This window comes from Papaver somniferum, unplaced genomic scaffold (assembly GCF_003573695.1).
Source record: "Papaver somniferum cultivar HN1 unplaced genomic scaffold, ASM357369v1 unplaced-scaffold_150, whole genome shotgun sequence".
Taxonomy (NCBI): Eukaryota; Viridiplantae; Streptophyta; class Magnoliopsida; order Ranunculales; family Papaveraceae; genus Papaver; species Papaver somniferum.
Genome location: NW_020624377.1, coordinates 1,797,176 through 1,808,367, shown reverse-complemented (window position 1 = coordinate 1,808,367; position 11,192 = coordinate 1,797,176). Strand labels below are relative to the sequence as shown.

The following is an 11,192-nucleotide window of genomic DNA, read 5'->3' as shown; positions in this document are numbered from 1 at the left end:
AAAAAAAAAAAAAAAAAAAAAAAAAATCTTATCGTTTGTTCTTATTTGTGCTTCCTTGATATCTTGAATCAATTTTAACATTTTTTTTAAAAAAAAAGAAAGAAAAAGAAGTAATTATGGCATAATGTGGTAATTATGCCATAGATACAAAATATACTCGTAGGATATATCTATTATTTTGGCCTACACTTATTGATTGGATTGTAATTTTTTGCTAAAGTAATTAGCACACGATGAAGTAGATGACCGTTGCATCGCACGAAGTATGTATTTCACGTAGCACGCAGTAGGAAAGTGGATGATCGATCTTCACGAAAGGAGCTTGTAGAAGAGATGCTGAAATTTCTCCATATCATTTTTAGGCAGAGAAACCAAAATATTAACTCCTTTGTTCTCCACTTCTCTGTTATCTGGCATTAATATCACTAAATTGCTCCACTGATGCGCGATTGGACAAATACTTAGTGGCTTTCCCCAAGGACACTTCAAATCTGTGAATGGGATGTTCCACCAAGATGTTATCATTACATCGCCATATACGTACCCGTTATGTAACTCCCTCCAATCAATCACAGACTTTATGTACTCATCTTTCACTCTTTTAGCTCCTTCTGCTACCTTTTCTACCAAATATGCATACGGCTTCTCAGCAATTTCTTTGTACGTTGCCATTCCATAGCCATTAACAAGCGCATTCCCAATATATGACGGTGGCAACCGTGGCCTCAAACGAGCTCGTATGTTCACAGGGAATAGAAAAGTTGACGACTTTTCTGAATCTTCATTATTGGATCCCATTAGTGCCATGCAACGCCATGTGTGCGCTGCAACGACATTAAAACTAGTGATAACACCAGAACTGAATTTATATCCCTTTGTCTCGCCAATGCAAGGTGATACCATTGCTTGTTTCTTCAATTTTGCAATGTCTTCTGCTGTTAAAAGCAGATTTTTACGTTGAAGATTATCTGTTTTGGATATGAAAATTGACGGTGTTGATACATAGGCGATACGACCTAGATCTATGAACTCGACGTGCTTTTGGTGACATGAGGTGGTGTTCGAGCATCTAAAAGGTGACGGTTATTGATTGGAGGGTATGGTAGCTCAGGATTACCCGCACACATAGATGCTAAATGTTCCAAGAAAATCCTGCATCCATATCCATCAAGCGTTGTGTGGTTATAGACTGCCGCCACCGACACTCCACCACACTTGAATGCCGTTACCTAAAAGATTGCGGAGTTGATCCAAAAACAAAAAACTTGGTATCAAGAAAAATAAAAAATAAAAAAAACTGAATACTCTTAAATACAGCAAATTATTGAATTATATGCATGAGGTGTGCATACATTTAAGTGAAAAATTGAAGAGGATTAATTTACCTGCAGTATAAATAGAGGCTGATCTTCAGGCCAAAGCTTATTAAAATTTTGGGGCGCAAGTTGTTCAAAAGCAGGATTGGGGCTATGTAAGTCTCCAACCTCTTCCAATGACAACATACTAGATGCCGTAATGAAACCGGCTCCGGCCAAGTTACAATCAATTTCAAGACGTCCTTGTTTACTGTCCCATTTCAATCTTCCAGCTAAAAAATCATAATGTTCTACAAGTAATCTTTTCAATCCAAATTCAAGTTTCTTGGCGATTAAATCAGGTGGGAAATTTGGAGTGGCACTAAAAAAACCAATTGCACCGCAGTATATATTAACAGATTGATCAATATTTGATAGAAACATAGACCTTCTTTCAGTTACCTCCATTGGAACAACCATTGAAGCATTTTGCAATTCAACCTTGAGATCGTCATGGGGAGTACTTCTAGGAAAGAATTCCAACATTTTTTTCCACGGACCCGAATTTGTATTTGCTTTCACACATTTTACGACATGTAGTGGGGCAAAAATGGAGCCAAATTCCAATGGTTTTGTTTGAAATGGATATAATTTGGACAAGGTTTTGCTTTTAAGAACAAATGAGCTTGAGTTTTGAAGGAAGTGAGTAGGGAAACATACTTGATGGATTAGGGTTTCCATGAGTGTCTTGGTGATGTGAAGTCTAGCGAGAAACGTAGTAGCTTATATATAGAGATAGTTTTGAGAAATATTGATGATTGTTGTTGGGAGGTAGTTGTTAGTTGATACTCGTACATATGCATAATCGTTCGATTTGTAAATGGGGAATTAGTTAGATCTGATTTACCGACAAGACCCGTTTTTCATCTTTTTGTTTTCTCACATTTTGAAATCTACTCGCGATTCAAAGTTAACAGTTGAGAAGAGTTAAGTTCATGGGACCAGTTGAGGGGTAAAGTTTGATTAGTCAAAAGTTATACAGTAGTCAATTTTTTAAAAACCAAATCGATGTTTTACCTGAGAAAACGTATGCATGGTTTTTTAAGTTACAAAACGAATCCATTAGTTAGATGGATATGCTACTTGCTAGTGTTGATAGTGATCCTATTAGTCTATTACTAAGCTAGCCATGTTCTTGCATACCAATGCATACAACGATTATTCAGCATTTTTATCATCGTCGGTATGGATAAAACGTGTCGATAGAAGAATTCAGCCTTTGCACCAAGTTTTACCCTCACACTTTGCACCAACTGGTCCTTTGGATGAACTCATTGAAGTTTCCTTTCACTTTTTAAACCTGACTTGATTGGGTACACCCAGATTAATCGGGGTATACCCATTTTATTTCCATCCAAATTAGTGTGCAAAGGGGTGCCTAAAAGGTGTTAAAAGACCAAATTTTTCATACTAAAAACCATGCCGACTAAAACATATTTAAATAAAAAATTCAAAATCTTTCTTCAAAACTCTTACTATACATGATGAGATCAAAAAAACAAAAAAAAAAAACACCGAAGAATCAAAAAAGATCGAAAGTCGGCAAGGTTTTTTTTTCTCGACCTTCCCTTTTAGTCGGCAGGATATAAAGTTGAATACCGTGCCGACTTTTCATCTCTGAAATCAGCAGTTACAGGGTCGGCACGGTATTCAACCTTATACCCTGCCGACTATATTTTAGTCGGCACGATATTCATCCTAGGTTGGTAATTCGTTCTAAAAGATTATGAGCCATTTTTTTTTGAATAAAAATATGAGTTTATATAGTTGTAACATTTAACTGGGAAGACTTTTTTGTTGGCATATTAATTTTTTTTAATTGGTGTGGAACTAATTATAAGGATTACCGATGCATATATTCATAATTGAAGGAGGTTAAAAATCTAATCTAGAAATAATTTGTGCCACAACGACACTGCTTTAATCTGATCTACGACTGATGTAGTTTTTTTCTAGACTTTTAGTCGTTCAATTCCGAGAAAGTTTTCTACTTTGTTTCAAGACAAAATAATATTCATGCAAAAATAATAAAATTAGCCATATACATACCCAAAATTAATAAAATTACCCAAAATAAAGTTTTCTATTTTATTCAAGTAATAGTGTATACATGTATATGCCACCACTGAATCCAACTAATGCATATATGGTTTTATTATACTATTTTATACATAAAACCATTAACCTTTTTTTATTTTATTTGCATTTAAAGGTCAATAAATTTTGGTTCATAATGAAAGAGGTCACAAATACCACGATCGTCGGATGTTTTTTTGGTGGGATAAGCGAGATTGGGATGGTCGGAAGCATTGTTTGTCTCTCAAAATGTTATCCGACCGTCCAAGACTCACAAACCCCTTTTGTTTTTATTATAGATTAAAATTCCCCGACTTATAGAAACCTATTATAGGGATCCAAGGATTTGGTTTTGGGGGCTTCTATGGATTCAACTATCCTAATTCCCAAATATGGACGAGAGGTGACCTAATTTATTAAAAATACAAAAATATCCTTTGATAACCAAAATAATCACCAAACCTAAATCTAATTAAATCAAAAACTAAACCTAAGGTTCTAAACCCTAAAAAGAAACGTCTTCCTCTTCTTCCTTTCTTCTTCTCCTCCACCGCCTCTTCTTCCATTTTTTTTCCTTCAATGATGATTAATCGTCGATTCTCCAGTAATAACTTTAATTGGGTCAGAATCGAAAACCCAATTTTTTTTTATTGCTTTTGATCCCATTAATATATTAGATTTGATTAAATTAGAAATTGAAGAATAAGTTCCAGAACTGAATACGGTTGGGAAAATATTGATTTCCTCACCGTATAAATTTTCTACAATTGGGAAAATATGAACTTCCAACCGTAACTTCAATTTTCAAAAAAAACAAAAATATTCGAATTTTTTATTTTGATTTTCAAATATTAACTATAAATCAAATGATTAATCTAATATTATTATTAATCTTGTTTAATTTAGTTAACCTAATCATTAAAATTAATTAATCATTGGAGTAAGGGGCTTTGGAGATTACTATTTGATGACCCGATTTTTTGTCATCTTGTGATCCCTGAAAACCAAAATCTTGAAGCCCCTATAATAGGATTCTAATTATAGGCCGACCGAGCGAAGCGAGGGAGGACTCTATATATGGTGACTTTGTGTCAATGTGAAGCATGACTTTTTTTTTTTTCAATTTAACACAAAAAGATTGGATTTGGTGTCTGCCTTTTATTGAAAATCCAAAAATACCCCTCGAAAAGGAAGAGGCGTAATTTATTTTTTCTTTTCTTTTAGACATTTTCGTAGATAAGACGAAAAATGAAGGGTAATCGCGTAAATTTAGCGGGCAGAAAAAAGGACATGGAGGTTGGAAATCTTTTAATTGTTGAGGGTGTTCTAGTAAAAATCGAGGTACAGGTTAGTGGGTTGAATCCAACCACCTCCAAAAAAAAATTTCCTTTCTTTCTTCTTCTTCTTCTTCCTCCTCCTCCTCTCGATTTCTTCTCAGAAAAATCAATCGACCATGAAGTTTTGATCGAATGCGCTGTCAAGAGAGTAATTCAAAGATCCATGAAGTTTTGATAGGAGATGATGGAAGCATTGGTAGTGAATACTGGCTCCAATTGAGTCTGTATCTTACAGGGAATAGGATTGTGGAGGAATTTAGGTCAAGGAATTGTGGAGATAATGAAATTCGAATTCATCTGCAGCTGTCATTAATAGGGGAACAGGTGGTTCCATGCGAGATTAAAGAAGAGATGGGTTTGCAGAAGAGGGTATTAGAGGCTGAGAACAACAAGGATTCAATATACGGGTTTTGAAGGCGCTGTGAATTTGAGATGATGATATTGATTGAAATTGAAGTTAGGGTTTTGATGTTGGCTTCTGAATTTGAGATGTAGAAATGGGCGTTGATGTTGAATCGAAAAAGATGAAATTGATGAGGATGAGAAAGTAGATCTAGAAATTTGTTTTATCTCATGGAGGAATGGGTAATCGTCAGTTCTCGAGTTCAAGAGTTTGAGAAGTTGCTTTGCGGAGAATGACTGTTGCTGCTGGTGCTTGAGCTCATGGTGATTTTGGGTTCTGCTACTGAATCAAGAAGAAGCTGATGGTGGAGAATTAAAGGTTTTTGAGTTGAATCAAGGATGGTGGTATTTTGGGTTAATTTTGAGAATCAATGAGAAAACATCTGATACAAGTTTTGAACAAGAATAAGAATTTGCAGTTGATAGTTGTAACTGTTATGCAGTGGAGTGGAAGCAGTGGCGGAGCCAGGAATTCTGAATGGGGGGCTAAAAAAAAAAAATCGCCAAACAAAGAACAAACAACATAATATGATATTCATACCTGTTGTCTAATTTCTGCTGATGCCTGACTAAACTACCACTAACGTCAATTGTTGGTTGTGAAAATAACTAAGGATCACCCCTGGCCCTGCGAATCAATGAAAAACATATACAAAGATGGTAAATCAAAAGAATTTTAAGAATCATAACTTTGTAAATATAGGCAGAAAGTTAATTTTCAATTGTACCTTACAGGTTTTTGAGCTTGGAAATATGCTTTCAAAGTACCTCTCCCTCGGTTAGCCCATCGACTTGACATTGCAACCTGTTATGCAAAATTTGAACAATTTAGCAATTGTTACAATAAATATTACAAACCCCTGAAGTATAAATTAAAACATGTTATAATTTAAACAAGAAATCAGAACAAAACATTGTACTTTCAAAAAAAATTATAAAACCCAAACCCTAAATACTAAATAGTTACAGACAATTATAATAACAACAATCAATCGTTCAATATCATATTCATAATTCATTGTATCAATATTATAAAACCAATAGCTCTTGCCTCTTGATCGAATTCGGAATCAAACCCAAAAAAATACCAACCCTAGAAAATTTGAAGAACACTAAACATCAATCAATTTTTCAAAATTTTAAGTAGCAGGAGGAAACAATTGGGTTTTTAGTTACTACTGAATGATAATAATAGATGGTATAAATGAAAAATTCCTTACCTGAAAAAATTGGCGATCAACACTTTGATTCGCCTCTGTTTCTCTCGGCGTTTCTTTTTTTTTTTTTCTATTGAAATTGAAGCACACTCTCTGTGCGAACCAAAAAGAAAGAGGAAAGTGGAAGGTATATTTATAGGCTTAACTGGTGGGCTAAATTACTCTTAGCTAGTGGGCTAAATTATGCACCAGGTGGGCTAAATTTTATTTTATTTTGTTTTTGTTTTAGCCCCCCTTTCCCTCCGCCACTGAGTGGAAGAGAAGATGGTGTTGTTGCATTATATTTGGAGTGGATTAGTTAAATGTGTGACTGAATGAGTGTCAATGAATTGCAGATGGAGAACTGATGGTATGTTTTTATTTCAAGATCAAGGGGATGCAGTTGGTGGTACTGCAACGGTCTTGTCATGTGTTGGTGCTTCTAGAGCTGCACATGAGCCGGTACAGTCCGGTTTTCTGTTGGAACCGGTACCTGTACACGGAGTTGACCGGTTCTTCAATTTGAGGACCTGTACCTGTACCTGTACCTGGACTTGTACCTGTCCCGGTAAGACCGGTCCGGTTCCACTCCGGTACCGGTTTTTTACCTGAATTTTAACACACACAGTAAAGTAACAACCTAAGACTAAGAGTCTAAGACTAAGTTTAACATTACAAAGTTCAAAATAACAAAGGTTTGAAACATCACAGAATAATAAGTGTATCACACTTTAAGTTCAAATTTCAACATTAAAACATAGTACTAAAAACAACATTTTCATAAGTCTGTGACAAGAAATGAAAAGAAATCCTTGCAAAGGATGGGCGACTTCTCGAACAATGGCACTGGCTGCACTGACACGGAGTTTACATCAAGCTTCTTTTAGTAGAGAATCCCATATGGCTGCAACATGGAACAAAAAAGTAAAAAACGAAAGTAAGCAAGCAATACAAGAAAACTTGAAAAGTAAGTTCTATTAAATAGAAGAAAACCTAATATATTACCTGCCTCATCTTCAACAGCATCATCAGGTATATAGTCACATAGAAGATCAAGAGCAATGGGCTTTTGAAGAAAGCTTTGTGTACAGAGCAATGCTTCGACTGTCCTTGTAGACATAGAAGCTCTCCATGGAGTCAGCACGCGCTTCCCGGTGCTAAAAGCTGATTCAGAGGCCACTGAAGACACATGCATGGCTAATATATCTCTTGCCATGTATGAAAGTATCTTATACCTGCTTGCATTAGCCTGCCACCAAGCCAATATGTCAAAATGGTCAGGTTGACCTATTTCACGCATTCCACCTTCAATCACATCTGTCAAATACATGTCGAGCTCAGTTGTTCTTGCCTCTTCAACACAACTTGGGGTGTCCCAATGTTGTTTCCTCCTAGATTGAATTCTAGCAAACAGACCAACAGATTGCACACTAACTGGATAAGCAACAGTATGAGCATCACTACTTGAACCCTCCTCATGAACTGAATACAAGGACTTATAATCTTCAAAGAATTCCTCAAATTCTAATTTCACCTTTCTCATAACTCTTTGAACCTCCCATGTATTATTCTCATACAAACAATTAAGAGTAAACAATGAAGTAAAGAACATTATATGCAGTAAGTAAACAGAACTAACAAAATTAACCACATACAACTACATCAAAACATCATATCTGACTTTCAATGAAAACAATTAAAAACGACAACACACAATTGCATACTAAATACACAATTGCATACTTTCAATGAAAACAATTAAACAGAACTAACAAAATTAATCCATGAACTTTTTTACATGGATTCACCTAGGTATGGGATGCACAGCAACAGAAAAGACATGATACAAACAAATACAACTACACGAAAAATCACCCACCAATAACATTTCACTAGCTTCAAATCTTGTAACTACCAGGACACTCAATTCAACTAGGCAGAAACAGAGACACTGAACACAATTAGCTTAAGTAATTTTACTTATACAATAACTCAACTCAACATCACAGATTTTGGGAATGGAATTGATAAAAACAAAAACTAACATATATCCATGTCTAGTTGTCTACTGCTTATCAAATCTCAACATGGGTATACACGGAATCACATAAATCAGTCAACACAAAATAAAAACCCTAATTCAATCTCAAATCAAACCCTAATTCAATTTCAAATCAAACCCTATTTCAATCTTAGATTCTTAATAGTAACAAAATAATTGTTACTCCTAGTTTAAATCGATTTCAAATCCAGTATTACACGATTCAAAGTTTCAAACCCTAGTTTATTCCATAATCGATTTCAAATCCCATGAGAGTTACAAGTAACTTACAAATCTAAGAAGAAGAAGAAGAGCAAGTATCCTAGTTTATACCTTAACGAATCGATGATGGTGGTGACTGGTCACTGGTGAATCATGAATGGTAGTGAAGAACGACTGCTGCTCTTCAGGGAAGAAAAAAAAAAAGAAAAGTGAAATGAAAGTCGATAGAATTAGAGATAGGGTTATACCTATGACGGACGGTCAAGATGTAAGATCCCCGAAAAAATCTACGACTACAATTAACCGGGACATATGGGCCGGGACAGGTCGGGACTCACCCCAGAACCAGTACCAGTACCGGCCTACTCCGGTTCTCAGTTTTAAGAACCGGTACCTGTCCCGTCTACTCCGGTTCCGGTACGGTACGAGTCCGGTTTTTCCGGTTCCGGGTCGGTACAGGTAAAATGGACCGGGTCTTGTGCAGCCCTAGGTGCTTCCATGAAGATGCTATTGCAACAAGCCACAGGGTATTAGTGAGCTGCAAATGGAGTTGAAGTACTGCACTGTTTGGTGCAGTTGAAATGGCTTGAGTAAAAGTTGGTGTTGTTGTTGCAGGTGTAAGTGAAACTACAGTAAAGAGATGGTGGTGCTGATAAAGATAAATCTGGTGATGGAGTTGCAATACAACTGAAGAAGGGTGAAGGCAGAGTTGCTTATGGAAATCTCCTTAAGTTAGATGCTTTATCGAAGAAATATGGTTTCTCATGAGCTTTTGCTAGAAAATTGGCAGCAGCCTTACAAGCACCTTTTGAGTGATTAATAACGTAGCACTCAGTATAAATTCCACTTGATTGCCTCCCATAAAAGAACTTTTGCCAGCGAGTAAGTCCTGCATTAGTTACACACTTAACTCCTCTTCTGAGAGTAAAAGAGAGATCAATGTTTACACACACCTTGACTGGATCACTACCAATTGGAATAGCATCTTCTGGCTAAATCCTAGTCACTTCTCCCAAAACTTCTCCCATTTTGGTGACAGACACAATATTCATATGTTTAGGAAGGAGATATTTGAGTTGAATCCAGAATTGCTGGAAACCCCAATGTTTTTCTGTGTATACCATCTCTGGTATGTAATCTTGAACTACAAGCAAGTGCTTGTTTATGATCCAAGGTATCTGCTCAAATACAGTGTTCAAGAGAATCCAGTTACTGAACTTGAATATCATGATCCAAGGTAAGTTACCGACTTAGCTAATAAGCACAACTCATGATCCAAGGTAACTTGACTTGTGCTTCCAGCCTCCATTGTGGTATAGGTATTAGGTTTTGCGCAGTTGTGAGAGGAAGAAAGATGCAGGTTCAAGATGATATAATGATTAGGGTTTAAGAAATATATGGGTCTTGAATGAATGAGTATATTTAGGCTTGTATTATGGATACTTCTATAGAATTTGAAAGTTTTTGAATTTTTCTGAGAGCGGGATATGGGTTGAATCGGGTTCATTGGGTTGAAACTGAGCTAAAAATTCTTACCATTGACACCATGAAAACCAGAGGCACCAACACGAGGGAAACTTAGAAGCAAAATATTTATGACAAACTCTGCAAACACTTTGAACACAACACAAACGAAGGCAAACGCCAAGGGAGCCGATACTAGCTGCTAACACATTTTGGAGAAACAAGAAAATTAGTTACTCATTATCAAAAAACAGAAAAGAAGAATAAGAATCAAGTTAAGATATCAAAAAACTATTAAAATATTGATTCAAAATCTAAATCATGAATGATGTAACACCAAGACACAGATACTAATAGAAATAACAGAGATCTAAAGAGGAAATGATGATAAAATATTAAGATTCAAAAATAACGGGGTTGACTCATTGATCGCCCGATTCAAAGAGTGATATATTTTCTATGATATTGTCAATTGTCAATTAGTCCTAGGTCAACATGAGAATCGATATTTCGAAGTTTTAAATGCGCAGGTGTATGGAATCAGGTAGAACCATAGGTAAGACCACTGTAACTTTAAGGCCCAAAAAGATAGATTTTTTTAACCACGAGTCAGATTTTGGCTATAAAACTTGGATCGATTTTTTTGAGGACCAGCCTTTTCTCGAGGACCATTGTTTTATAAGGAGACTTTCCCTACAGTTATAAAGGTTGTCTTAAAGGTCGGAGATTCCCTAATTTAAGTTGGAGTAAATTATTCTCATGACCCTAAAAATTATGGGTTTTACTCTCTTGACCCCAAAATTATTTAATAAAACTTTGCAAATTATTCTAGTGACCCTGAAATATTTTAATAATAAAATAACCGGTGTGCATATTTTCTGCACATAAAATCAGTGTGGATATTGGCTGCACACTATAAAATATGAAGAAAATTATAAAAATCATGTACACAAATGTGTGTGCATATTTCCTGCACATAAAAGCAGTGTGCATATTGTCTGCACACTATAAAGTAGGGCATATATGAAGAAAATTTTAAAAAACTATTTAAAGAATAAAAAATTATGTGAAATGAAAATTTGATAGTTGTATTTACGCT

General features: G+C 35.6%; 1 long non-coding RNA gene and 1 pseudogene across 1 annotated transcript; both read right to left on the bottom strand.

The window, feature by feature from the left end:
* Positions 1-38: 38 nt before the first annotated feature.
* Positions 39-2,953, bottom strand: LOC113335901 (annotated as a pseudogene).
* A 51-nt stretch (positions 2,954-3,004) lies between these two features.
* On the bottom strand, positions 3,005-6,467 carry LOC113335949. Its single transcript, XR_003353552.1, has 3 exons — positions 6,391-6,467; positions 5,899-5,975; positions 3,005-5,798 (listed from the first exon to the last, which is right to left on the bottom strand). It is a non-coding gene; the product is annotated as an uncharacterized LOC113335949 (long non-coding RNA).
* Between the last annotated feature and the right edge of the window lie 4,725 nt (positions 6,468-11,192).